Below are 14,235 nucleotides of genomic sequence, written 5' to 3' on the forward strand. Positions count from 1 at the left end.
AAGCCTGACTGTACATGGCTTTGGCTATTTGTAACCATTTTTTCCTCACTTTATTTTCCTGCGTCACTCAGGAGACTTTGCTGGGATTTAGATCAAGATGCATTTACTCTAGTCTGTGGAGAGTCTGTACACAGCTTGGTTGGCAACTGCCCTGCCCATGACCACAGGAAACTGCAGAACTTCAGCACATCATGGAAATCAGCTTCCCCTCCAAGTCTATACTCCTCACTTACTTGGTAAAGCGGCCAGCATAATCAATAACCCCCTCCACCCAAGACATTTTCTCTTGTCCCCCACCCCCGATCGGGCAAAAGATTCCAAAGGAATCTTACCACCAAGCACATCTTTGCCTCCCCTCAACTCTCTGCTTTCTGCAGGGATCACTCCCTCCTTGTCCACTCACCCTCCCCACTAATCTCCCTCCTGGCCCTTTTCCCCACAAGCGACCAAAATGCAACACCTACCAATTCACCTGCTTCCTTACCTCCATGTATGGCCCCAAACAGTCCATGTTCGTCTGTTGGAGTCGTCTATTGTATCTGGTGCTCCCAATGCAGCCATCTCTACGTTGGTGAGACCCGTCGTAAATTGTGGGGGGTGGGGGGGGCCCTTTTGTCGAGCACCTCCGTTCCATCCGCTAAAAACATAATTTTCCAGAGCGCAAACATCTTAATTCTGATTCCCATTCCTGTTCCGACATGTCGTCCATGGCCTCCTCTTGTGTCACGATGAGGTTACTCTTAGGGCGAAGGAGCAACATCTCAAATTCTATCTGCATAGCCTTGAACTTGATGGCATGAACACCAATTTCTTCTTCTGGTAAAAAAAATTCTCTCCCCCTTCTGTCTTTTTTTATTCCCAACTCTGGCTGCTTACCTCTTCTCACCTCCCCCCAAGTGCCCCTCCTTCTTCCCTTTCTCCAATGGTCCACTCTCCTCTCCTCTCCTATCAGGTTCCTTCCTCTCCAGCCTTCTACCTTTCCCACCCACCAGGTTTCAGTTATCACCTTCTCGCTACCCTCCTTCTCCTCACCCACCTTTTTATTCTAGCGTCTTCCCTCTTCCTTCCCATTCATGAAGAAGGGTTTCAGCCTGAAACATTAACTGTATATTCATTTCCATAGATACGGCCTGACCTGCTGAGTTCTTCCAGCATTTTGTCTGTGTTGCAGAAGATACAAAAGCATGAAAGCTGATACCACCAACCTCAAGATCAGCCTCTACCCCACTGTTGTAGAACTATTATTGAATGGTTTTGTAGTATGATAAGATGGACTCTTGACCTCATTATGATCTCGCACCTTACCGTTTACCTCCACTGCACTTTCTCTGGAGCTGATGCACTTCATTCTGCATTGTTATTGCTTTAACTTGCACTGCCTTGAGGTCACATTCTAATGAATTGGTTTGCATGAAAAGTATGCACGACAAGCTTTTCACTGTATAAAACAACAGATTTCACACCATAAAGACGATGATAATAAACCCAATTCTCTGATTCTCAGCCATTAGTTTAAAGGCTGAGTTTAGAGGTGGTGTTGCAATAGATTCTTTGTGGCTGAGTCTATGAAGTGCACAAGGAAGAGCCTGGGTTTTGACAGCTTTAATGAAGAGATCCTGTTGCTACACTACTTTCCAATTTGTGGTGCAGTCTCTGATATTGCTCCCAGGCGGATTCATTAGGAAATTCCAGCATATGGCCTGTTAAAGGTTAATTACTGCAGAGTAGTATCTCAAAAGCAAAAATCCAGACGCTGTACTTTAGCGTTCTATTGTTGGTCCTACGCAGAATTTCACTGCACCCATCGCAAGGTGAACATTGCATCAGTGAGGATCCCAGTGGGGCCAGATTGCAGTCCCTTCCTCTGCAGCTCTTCCAGCTTCGACTGACCACTGACTTGCATCTCAGTCTCATGCTGCGTCCATGTAACCAACAGTCTCCACCATCTGCCACCATCCGGGTCTGAAACTTGGTAAGAGATATTTAAACTATCTCCACCTGCATTAGATTGCTCATATTTTTAAGCACATGGACAATGATTTGAGACTTGGAGGAGCAAGGTTGTATGTGGCATGATTTGGACATTCTTCTCTCAATTATTAACTCCGGAAATCAATGAACTTTTACAAATGTGGTAGAGAAGGTAAGACTATAAGATTTAGGAGAATTAGACCATTTGGCCCATTGATTTTGCTCTACTATAAAATCATAGCTGATTTTTTCAACCCCAATATCGCACTTTCTACCTGAAATCCATAAACCTCTTATCAATCAAGAATTTATACATCTCTGCCTTAAGTACACACAATGATTTGGCTTTGACAGCCCTCTGTGACAGCAGATTCCACAGATTTACCATACTCTGGCTGAAGAATTTCCTTTTTGTCTCAGTTTTAAAGGGACATCCCTTTATTCTGAAGCTATGCCCTTGGATCCTTGACTACAATCTAACTAGATCATAAGATCATAAGAAATAAGAGCAGAATTAGGCCATTTGACCCATTGAGTCTGCTCTGCCATTTCATCATGGCAGAGACAATGTTCCTCTCAGCCCAATCTCCTGTCTTCTCCCCGTATCCCTTCATGCCCTGACCAATCAAGAATCTATCAACCTCTGCCTTAAATATGAATAATGACTTGACCTCCAAGGCTGCCTGTGGCAAAGAATTCCACACATTAACCACTCTCTGACTAAAGAAATTCCTTCTCATCGCCATTCTAAAAGAATGCCCCTCTATTCTGAGGCTGGGTCCTCTGGTCTTAGACTATCCAACCATAGGGAACATCCTTTCCACATCCATTCTATCAAGGCCTATCACTATTCGATAGGTCTCAATGAGGTCACCTCTCATTCTTTTGAATTCTCGGCCCAGATCCATCAGATGCTCTTCATATGACAAACCATTCAACCCTAGAATCACTTTCATGAACCTCCTTCGAACCCTTTCCAGTTTCAGCATATCCTTTCTAAGATAAGTGGCCCAAACTTGTTCACAATACTCCAAGTGAGGCCTCACCAGTGCTTTATAAAACCTCAACATTGCATCATTGCTTTGATATTCTAGTCCTCTTGAAATGAATGCTAACATTGCATTTGCCTTCTTCACCACAGAATCAACCTGCAAATTAATCTTTAGGGAACCCTGCACAACCACTCCAAAATCCCTTCGCACCTCAGTTATTTGTATTTTCTCTCCATTTAGAAAATAGTCAGCCCTTTTGTTTCTTCTACCAAAGTGCATGACCATACACTTCCCAACACTGTATTCCATCTGCCATTTTTTGCCCACTCTCTTAATCTGTCTAAGTAGTTCAGTAGCCTCTCTACTTCCTTAGAACTACCTGCCCCTCCACCTATTTTCATAATGTCTGCAAACTTTGCAACAAAGCCATGAATTCAATTATCCAAATCATCGACATATAACATAAAAAGAATCCGTCCTAACACAGACCCCTGTGGAACACTACTAGTCACTGGCAGCCAGCCAGAAGAGGCTCCTTTTATTCCCACTCTTTGTCTCCCGCTAAACAGCCACTGCATTATCCATGCTAGAATCTTTCCCGTAATACCATGTGCTCGTAGTTTGTTAAGCAGCCGCTTTTGCTGCACCTTGTCAAAGTCCTTCTGAAAATCCAATTACACAATATCAACCGATTCTCCTCTGTCCCCTGCTTATTATTTCTTCAAAGAATTCCAACAGATTTATTAGGCATGTTTTTCCCTTGAGGAAACCGTGCTGACCATGGCCTATTTGATCATGTGCCTCCAATTACCCTGCAACCTCATCCTTAATCATTGACTCCATCATCTTCCCAACCAATGAGGTCAGACTAACTGGGCGATAGTTTCCTTTCATCTGCCCCTCTCCCTTCTTGAAGAGTGGAGTGACATTTGCAATTTTCCAGTCTTCTGGAACCATTCCAGAATCTAGTGATTCTTGAAAGATCATTACTAATGCCTCCGCAATCTCTTCAGCCAACTCTTTCAGAACCCTGGGGTGTACACCATCTGATGCAGGTGACTACCTACCTTCAGACCTTTCAGTTTCCCAAGAACCTTCTCTGTAGATATGGTAACTTCACACACTTCATGCCCCCAGACACCCGGAACTTCCACCATACTGCTAGTGTCTTCCAGAGTGAAGACAGACCCGAGATACTTATTCAGTTTGTCCGCCATTTCATTGTCCCCCAATACTACCTCTCAAGTATCATTTTCCAGCACTCTGATATCCACTCTTACCTCTTGTTTACACTTTATGTACCTGAAGAAATTTTTGGTATCATTTTTATTACTATTGGCTAGCTTACTTTCGTATTCCATCTGTAGCCCCTCTGGCCAGCCTCAGGGTCACTCGGCTTGCTGTCGTCGAGGGAAACAGCCCTTGGCCCTGCCAAACTGGGTCATTAGTTTGTGTGGGTGCTGTATGATGTACCCCATCCCGCCCAAATAACAGACAATACACCAGATATGATTAAATGATTTACAGTTTATAGGTATTACTGGAACTATATAATTAATAGAGAATAAAATATAAATGGAAAATAAAAGACGCCATACTTATCAAAGTTCAATCTCTTCGTGCACAAACAGTTGGAGCTCAGGACCCTTCTTCTTCACCCTGCGACCCCTCGGACCACCTCGACTGGCTGCCTGGGACCAACAACGGTGGTCGTCCAGACGCTCCACACGAGTCCGTCTCCATCTCCTCTCCTCGCTGAACGCCCCGCTCGGGGTCCAACCCCGTTAGCGGACTCACAGCACCTGGTCCATCCTCTCTCTCTCTCCTGCCTTTTGCCCCCAAACCCCGCGCATACAATATACTACAGATACACCATAAGCATAACAACTATCGCAATTGGTTCATAACATATTCTTATCAACTCTAACCCAAAACAAGCTGCTAGCTCAAGAACTTTCTCAGCGTTTAACATAACAAAGAAGCATTCCCAAGTATAACATAACAAAGAAGCCATTTTAATTAGCCTACACAGTAACAGAAAAGACGAAACCTCCTTCACATCTTTACCTTCTTAATAACTGTTTTAGTTGCCTTCTGTTGGCTTTTAAAAGTTTCCAATCCTGTAACTTCTGCTGTATTATATGCCCTCCCTTTGGCTTTTATGTTTGCTTTGGCTGCTATCCTACTTTCTTACTTACATATTGCCTGTTATGCAGCTGGCGTTTAGAGCAGCAATGAAGGTCCTCCATTTCCGGCGGCGTTCACAGCTTCCTTCTTCTGTCAGTAGCTCCCTCTTGGTTTTCACTACTGTCAGTCATGCAAGTCCTGGGGGGGGGGCTGTGGTGCGAGGGACTCAGGAATACTATTGGGCTCAGATGTAGAAGGATTCTTTACTGCTGTTTCTATAATAATTTTGTTTTATCAGTCAGGGTCATTAGCCCTGAGCTGAACCCCTGACCCTGGAGGACTGGAAGACCATTCCTAATCTGTCCTTTACCCTTTGACCTGCTTTGCATGGGCGACCCTGTCATGAGCCAAAGCACAAGGCCCTGAATTCAGCCAACGTAGGTCTCCGAGTCTTTGAGGCATGCAAACCTCCAAATCACCAGAAGTTTGTGGTCCTCTTGGAGGATCCTATGCTACTCATGGAAACATTCTCTCCAAGTCCCCTCTATCCAGGCCTTTCAGTATGTGGTAGTTTTCAATGAGATCCCAGTCACTGTTCTGAACTCCATTCAGTACAGGTCCAGAGATGTAAAATGCTCCTCATACATTAAGCCTCCTCTTCCTGGGATCTTCCTTGTGATCCTGCTCTCCAGAGACAGCACACCCTTCCTTGGATAGAGGGCACAAAATTGCTCACAACTGAGTATTTTTGGGCTCTGTACCTTGACAAGTTGCGTCTCAGCATGGTATGGTAGCTACTCTGCACCGGAACGACAGAAGCTGCCGAAAATGATAAACACTCAGCAGTCCGTTTTGGGTTCGTCATTTCCGTCCGTCCGGTGCACCTTCATGGGACTCTGCTTCTGGAAGGTTAATAGTGTCGTCAAAGAGGCCTGCCAACACAGCTATTCCCGTTTCCCTCTTCTGACTTCTGGGGGAAGATACAGGAGCTTGAAAGCCCAGGAGAACAGAACAGCTTCTTTCCCCATTGCTATCAGACTTCTAAACCAATCACTCCTTTCACACCCTCTTCCCAGAGATGCAGCACATCCTTGCATTCTTAGTTCTATTTCTGTTATTGCCACCTCAGCATTTCTTTTGTCACTCTGACAATCTTTGTACCGTTCTGTTGTTTTGCACTGTCGCTGCATTTAGTGTTGTATTTATTATTACCACGTACACATTTTACTCTGTGAGCTTCTCGCGAACAAGGAGTTTCCTTGCACCCTGGTGCACATGGCAAAATAAGCTAATCTGATCACTGTCACAAGAGATACAGCAGATGCTGGAAATCCGGAGCAACGCATACAAAATGCTGGAGGAAAGCAGCAGGTTCGGCAGCTCTATGGGCCGAGTCCCTTGAGCATCATTCCCACCACTAACATTTAAGAATGGGACCAAAACAAAGGACCAAGTTGATCAAATTAACTGCTAAAGGAGAAATTTACAGCTAGCATATGCACAATGCTATTACAACACCAGTGCTCAGTGATTAGGGTTCAGTTTGCGCTGCTGTCTGTAAGAAGTTTGCATGTTCTCCCTGCGACTGTGTGTGTTTCCTCCCACAGTCCAAAATCATAAGGGTTAGGAGTATCGCTTTATGGGCACGCTATGTTGGTGCCAGAAGTGTGGATTGCCCGGCACAATCCTCACCGATTCGATTTGACGCAAAGGACACATTTCACTCTATGTATCTGCATACATGTGACAAATAAAGCTAATCTTCATTTAAAAAAAAATAGAAGAAAGGGAAAAGACAGAAGAGTAAGAAATAATTTAACAAAATTTAGCAAATCTCTGACAAGAATTTACAACTGGCAGGTTTGAATTGCACAGCTTTACCTGCTTTCTGGGTCTCCAGGAGTGAGAGGCATTACAGGAGTTTTAATCACATCATTTATATAGTCCTTGTGACATGAAAGTACAGTCCAACTTTCTGCGAGAGGGCTTAAGCTTCCCGAGAAGGGATGTGAATGGCTTCTGTGTCCTTTTCCGCTCTCTTTCAGTGTAATCTTTCCTTAATGCAGAAGAATCGGCAAAGAGATTGGCCAATGCAGCACTGAATGAGGTGCAATTAATAGCAGAAAGGTCTTGGGGTGCAGATCCATAGTTCAGTGAAAGTGGCTATGTAAATTGATAAGGCGGTAAAGAAGACATGTGGCATGCTTGCCTTCATTGGTAGCGTTGTTGAGTGTTCAAAAAGAGGAAGTTATGCTGCAGCCATACAAAAATTTAGTTAGACCACACTAAATATGAAAATTCATTCAGACCAAGTTACACTGCATCTATATAAAATATAGCTAGACCATACTTGGAGCATTGTGTTTGGTTCTGCTTGCCCCATTACAGGAAGTAGGACAACAGAAATTACAGGAAGGATGAGGAGTCTGTGGAGAGGGTGCAGAAGAGCTTCACTGAGAATGCTGCCTGGATTAGAGGGTATGAGCGAGAAGGAAAGATTGGACAAAGTTGAGCTGTTCTCCCTGGTGTGTTGGAGGCTGAAGGGAGACCTGATTGAGGGTTATAAAATTGAGAGGGTCAAAGCTAGGGTAGGCAGGATAGAAATGTCAAACACCAGAGGACATGGTGTTAATGGTCAGAGGGGGGTTTTTAAAATGATGTGAGGGGCAAGTTGTTTTACCCAGAGAGTGGTAGGTGACATGAATAAGTTACCAGGAGTAGTCATGGAAGCAGGCAGTTTGGTGGAGCTTAAGAGGCTTTTAGATAGACACGTGAATATGAAGGAATGGACAGATAATGGCAATTGCAAGAGGAGGACAATTAGACCATAAGCAGTAATAGGCCATTCAGCATAATGAGTCTGCTCCACCATTTGATCATGACTTATTTGTTTTCCCTCTTAGTCCCATTCTCCTGCCTTCTCCCTATAACCCTTGACACCATTACTAATCTAAAACATATCAACCTTTAAATACACCCAATGACTTGGCCTCCAAGGCTGTCTGTGGCAATAAATTCCACAGATTCACCACTCTCTGGATAAAGAAATTCCTTCTCATCTCTGTTCTAAAGGGCCTTTCTTCTATTCTGTGACTGTGCCCTCTGGTCCTAGACTTCCACTACTGGAAACATTCCTTCCATGTCAACTCTATCTAGGCCTTTTAATATTTGACAGGTTTCAATAAGAATACCTCTATTCTTCTAAACTCTAGTGATTAAAGGCTGAGAGCCATCAAACACTCCTCATATGTTAACCCTTTCATTCCCGCGATCATTCTCATAAACCTCCTCTGGATTCTCTCCAATGCCAGCAAACCTTTTCTTAGATACGGAGCCCGAAACTGCTCACAATATTACAAATGTGCGTTGACCAATGCCTTATAAAGCCTCAGTTTTACAGCCTTTCATTTAATTTGCTGCCCTTTGGATTTAGTATAAATTAGTATCAAGGTCAGCACAACACTGTGAGTCAAATGGCCTGTTCTAGTTTATTCTATGTTCTATAAATGACGCCGAGCTCAAACCGGCAGTTATTTACTGTCAGGTTTCGGGCAGGATAGACTGGGGAAGGAGTCAGTTATCTTCGTTCTGATTTGGAAAAGTGATTTCTCTCTAGGTTTGCCAATGAATCGCAGACCATCCGGCTCACCTTCTATAAAACCCTGACAGGTGGAACTGAGAAAGAGCATTGCTCTAATCTTGTGATATACCTACCCCAGGACTAATCCTGGCTCCAGCCATCCTACCTGGGTGAGCAGACAACTGTCCACTCTTGCTGCTGGCCTCCTCCCCCCACTTCAGAGCCTTCCGGATGAGTGAGGTCCCAGCATGGTTGCCATTGCTTGGCAGTCACCTTGGGAAGGAAACATTTACTTCCAACAGGGCTCTGAAACAGGTCCCACTCATCAAAGGTTCTCTTGATATGTAAGTACCTTGATTTTAAAATTCCTAGCCATTTCAATCCTATAGTAGTTTCTCTGTAATGTCTGACAGCTCTCCAGTTCTCAGCATTCTTCCATTGCCCTGCATTTAATTGCTGAAACACTGGGGTTGGAATTGCGTCACAGGTACAGTGGAAAGCTTTCAATCAATCAATTCATTACACTGGGCAGTACAAGGTAAAAGAATAACAGAAGGCAGAATAAAGTGTTACAGCAACAGAGAAGGTACGGGCAGACAATAATGAGGTAGATTGTGTGGTCAACAGTCCGTCCATCATAATAGGGAACTGCCTTTGTTTGTTATGCAAGACTTGACCCTTCAGCTTGTCACATATAACAAGACAACGCTGCAGCTGACAGCTGGAAGGAAGTAACTGCACCCAAGAGTGTAGCCAGTCTATAGATGTCCAAAAATTTCTTCAGTTCCATTGGAAGAAAAAGAATGATATTGGGGGCCCATGTCACAGTCTCTTTAAAATTTAATTTACACTAATTATAAATACTTCACAATAACATTATACACTTAGCACCTCACACCAAGCAAAATTAATAATGCCTTCCCCCTTCCTTTCCATTCCTGATGAAGGGTTGCAGCCCCAGATATTGACTGCTCAGTCTTTTCCGCAGATGCTGCCTGACCTGTTGATTTCCTTCAGCATTTTGTTTACTTTGGTTTTTCCAGAATCTGCAGAATATCCTGTGTTTAAAATTCATAACACGAGTCTTTAGCAATTGAAGCAGAGTTGGATTCTTTTAACAGTTGACATTAATATGCCAGTGGTTAAGTCAGCACAGAAACTTCTTCCTGCAGAGGTGCTGCACCTCTTGTGTTCTCTACCATAGAGGGGTGTGGAGACTGGATCCCTGGTGGTTAGTACCTTTTTGGAAGGCCAGTGCACTGGGAAAGTGGCATGGATGCCTGAGGAAGGGCAGCTGAGATCATGGACAATGGAGGGGCAGGTGCCGTACCCAGCTCCTGCTGTTACCTATCAATGCTTATCCCAGATTCCAGAGGCATCAAACAGCACTGACCTCCTATCTAGTATAAGGATTGGGAATACTCCTTTCTCTCCATCTCCCTCCACAGATGTTGCCTGACCCGCTGCGTTCCTCCAGCAGTTGGTTTCTCACGTGCTTTCCTTTCTAGCCTTGCAGTTTGCCTCCAAAATGATGATGAGCAGAGGAGTCAGTCTAACAATGTCAACTGATTCTTGCATCAGTTGCTGGTGAGTAGTGGGTTAACCCTGAGCTGTACACAACACATCAGGCTTGTTGCAACAGCAAACTTCAACTCGATAAGCACAGACAGAACAAGTGAGGCAATAGGGACACCATCGTCTTCGCTGAGTCACATGCTGAATGCCTCTGACTTCTCACACCGTGCTGGGAGCAATATTATCACAAGGGTACTGGAACTTCAAGCTAAAGGCCCAGTATATCAAAATCATGATGAAAACACAATAAATACAAAAGTTGACAATGCAATTCAAAATGTTCAATCCAACAACATCCTTGAATAAAAGCCTTTGTGACAAAAACTTCCATTCAAGGTTACCAACTTATTCATTATGTTGAACTTCAAGGTTTGCACTGAAGTTTTGCAACGGGATTCTGCAAATGATGGAAAGTTTTGCAATGGTTTGTCCTGAAGCCAGAGCAAGCTTTTAAGGAGCCAACAAATCTACGACCTCATTTGTTATCTAAGTCCCTTAAGGGAAAATATATATTCCATCACCGATTTTATTTTTTTGTTCCAGTCTGAGGATTGCAGTGCCCGTCTTGATAGGTCAAGTTCTATGTCACTAATTGCCAAAAGCAGAAATATTATTGCTTTCGCTATACTTATTGTACACCAGTCTAACGAGAGAACATAAAAAGGATATTAAATTAAAATTATGTATAGTCTGTTACATTGCAATGCCTTTCAGATATCATCTGAGTAAGTGCTAGATTTGACTGTTCTTCAAAAGGAAAAATGTACAAACATACCTGGAGTACCTTTCCTGACTTTTGGATGTCCTAAAGCATCCTCAAGCTAATTACATCTTTCTGAAGCACTCTTCTAACAAGGAAAATGCAGCAGTGACTTGGCCAGTTCGAGATAAAAGTTCTGGGTTATTGTGATGACGAGTGAAGGCGTGATGTTGACATCGTTACTCCTTTTTGAAATAATGTCATGGGATCGTTTTTGCTCACTTAGGAGGGGACAGAGGACTCCAGTTAATCTCTCCTCTGAAAGACTCTGCATCCAACAATGCAGCTCTTCCTCTGTTCAGTATTCAGATATTTATTTGGATTTTTGTTAAATTATTGGAGTAAGACATGAAACCTCAATGTTTAACTAGGTGAGTAAGGTACCTATAGGCGCAGTTTCATCAGTCCTGCTGGATCTTCTGTTAGATATTGTTTAGGAGGGAACGTATAACGTCTTACACTTAAAGACGATCAAATCACTATGACAAACTTCTATTTGCGATGGTTGTATCTTAATTTTTTTCTCTTCCAAAGTGATCTATGTAGAGTAGAATCAGTTCAAAATGTCTGTCAAGTATACATTATTGCCTCTGACCCCTGTCATTAGCAAGGCATTTTCACCCACAGAGCTGCTGCTCACTGGATAATTTTTGTTTATTGTATCATTCTGTGTAAACTCCAGAGACCGTTATGCATGGAAATAGTAAAAATACCAGAGGTTCAGCAGCTTCTGAGATACTCAAACCACCCTGCCTGGCATCAACAATCATTCCACAGTCAAAGTCACTTTGGTCACATTTCTGCCCCATTTTGAAGTTTGGTCTGAACAACGACTGAACCTCTTGACCATGTCTATATGCTTTTATGCATTGTCTTTCTTTCTTTTCTTTTTTCAATCTTTTTAGTGATTTAAAAGAAGTGTGTATACAAACAAGAGGAGAATATTTCTGGTATATATGTCAGTAACAGTACACACAGAAGGTAAAATAAACTATCAAAATCACATATAGTGTTGATTTACAAAGTATAAATTTGATATAGAATGTATAATACAGAGAAAAAAAATGTAATTCATTCTCCTCTTATCAATTGATGAAGAAAGGAAGGAATATTAGACATTTTTATATATAAAAAAAGAAAAAAAAACACTATTCTAAACAGAAAAAAAAGGACTGGGCAGTCCATCCTGAGAGAAAAACCAAGAGAAGAGAGACTCTCTGATCAAATCCAAGGTTCTGAAAAAATAGCTGGAAGAGAATCAGTACAAAAATCAGATCATATGAAAATATTGAATGAAAGGTTGCCAGATTTCTTCAAATTTAAAGGATGTATCCAATGTCCGACTTCTTATTTTCTCTAGACTTAAACGGGACATGATAGCGGAAAGCCAACAAAAGGCGGTAGGAGGGTTAGGGTCCTTCCAGTTAGGAAAAATGGCTTTCCTAGCCAATAGGGTTGAAAAATCTATCATTTGCTGAGCGGAAGCAGGAGTATATCCGCTTCCGGTGGAATAATCCCAAAAATAGCTGTAAATAAGCTTAGTTGTAAGTCCAGATCCAGCACTTTTGATAAGGTTTTAAAAACATCTTTCCAAAAATTCTCCAACTTTATGCAAGACCAAAACATGTGAGTTAACATGTGAGTTAACAGGCCTCCTGAGTATTATATCTATCACAAATAGGATTAGTATTGGGAAAAATACGGGCTAGTTTGACATATCCAAATCATTATCCTTTGACATATGTGCCTGATGCACTATCCTGAACTGTATCAAGGAATGATGGGCACAAATAGATGAAGTATTTACCAGATGAAAAATTTTACTTCATTGATTATCTGAAAGTAACGCTTGAAATTCCAATTCCCAGGCAGCTATGCATTGTCATATACAGTGATGCATTCCCACCGTTGCCTGTAGGGAGTTTGTATATTCTCCCCGTGACCACATGGGTTTCCTCCCACAGTCCAAAGACGTACGGGTTGGTTGGTTAATTGGTCATTGTATATTCTCCCTTTATTAGGCTAGGGTCAAACTGGGGGTTGCCGGGTGGCCAGAGGAGCCTATTCTGTGCTGTATCTCGAGAAATAAATAAAGTCTGTAGAGGGGAGGCTGGTTCCTGTCATGTGCAAAACTGTGTCCACAACTCTCTGCAATGTCCTGCAGTCACTTGCAGAGCAGTTGCTATGGCAAGCCATTATGCACCCAGACAGAATGCTTTCTATACATCAGTCACATAAGAGCATAAGATAAGACCATATGATAAAGGAGCAGATTTAGGCCATTTAGCCCATTGGGTCTGCTCCACCATGTCATCATGGCCAATCCAATTTGAATCTCAGCACTAATCTCCTGCCCTCTCCCTGTATCCCTTCAAACCCTGACCAATCAAGAATGTAGTAACCTCTGCCTTAAATATACATAAATATTTGGCCTGCAGAGCAGCCTGTGGCAAAGAATTCCACAGATTCACCACCCTCTCGCTAGTAAATACCTCCTCATCTCCATTCTAAAATGACGCCCCTCTATTCTGAGGCTCTGTCCTCAGGTCTTAGACTCTCCCATCACAGGAAACATCCTCCCCACGTCCACTCTATCAAGGCCTTTCACTATTTGATAGGTTTCAATGAGGTGACCCCTCATTCTTCTGAATTATAGTTAATTCAGGCCCAGAGCCATTAAACACTCTTCATATTTCAAGCCATTCAATCCTGGAATCATTTTCATGAACCTCCATTGAATCCTCTCTAGTTTCAGCATATTCTTTCTAAGATAGGGGCCCAAACTTGCTCACAATACTCCAAGTGAGGCCTCACTGGTGCTTCATAAAATCTCAACATTATATTCTTGCTCTTATATGCTAGTCATCTTGAAATGAATGCTAACATCACATTTGCCTTTCTCACCACAGATTCAACCTACAAATTAACCTTCAGGGAATTATGCACAACGACTCCAAAATCCCTTTACACCTCAATGTTTTTTGCATTTTCTCACCATTTCGAAAATAATTGACCTTTTCACTTCGTCTGTCAAAGTGCATGACCATACACTTCCCAACACTATATTCCATCAGCCATTTTTTGCCCATTTTCCTAATCTGTCTAAGTCCTTTGAAAGCTTCTCTACTTCCTCGAAACTTTCTGCTTCTCCACCTATCTTCATATTGTCTGCAAACTTTACAACAAAGCCATCAATTCCATTATCCAAATCATTAACATTTAACATAAAA

The sequence above is a fragment of the Mobula hypostoma genome, chromosome 5 (assembly GCF_963921235.1).
Source record: "Mobula hypostoma chromosome 5, sMobHyp1.1, whole genome shotgun sequence".
NCBI classification, from domain to species: domain Eukaryota; kingdom Metazoa; phylum Chordata; class Chondrichthyes; order Myliobatiformes; family Myliobatidae; genus Mobula; species Mobula hypostoma.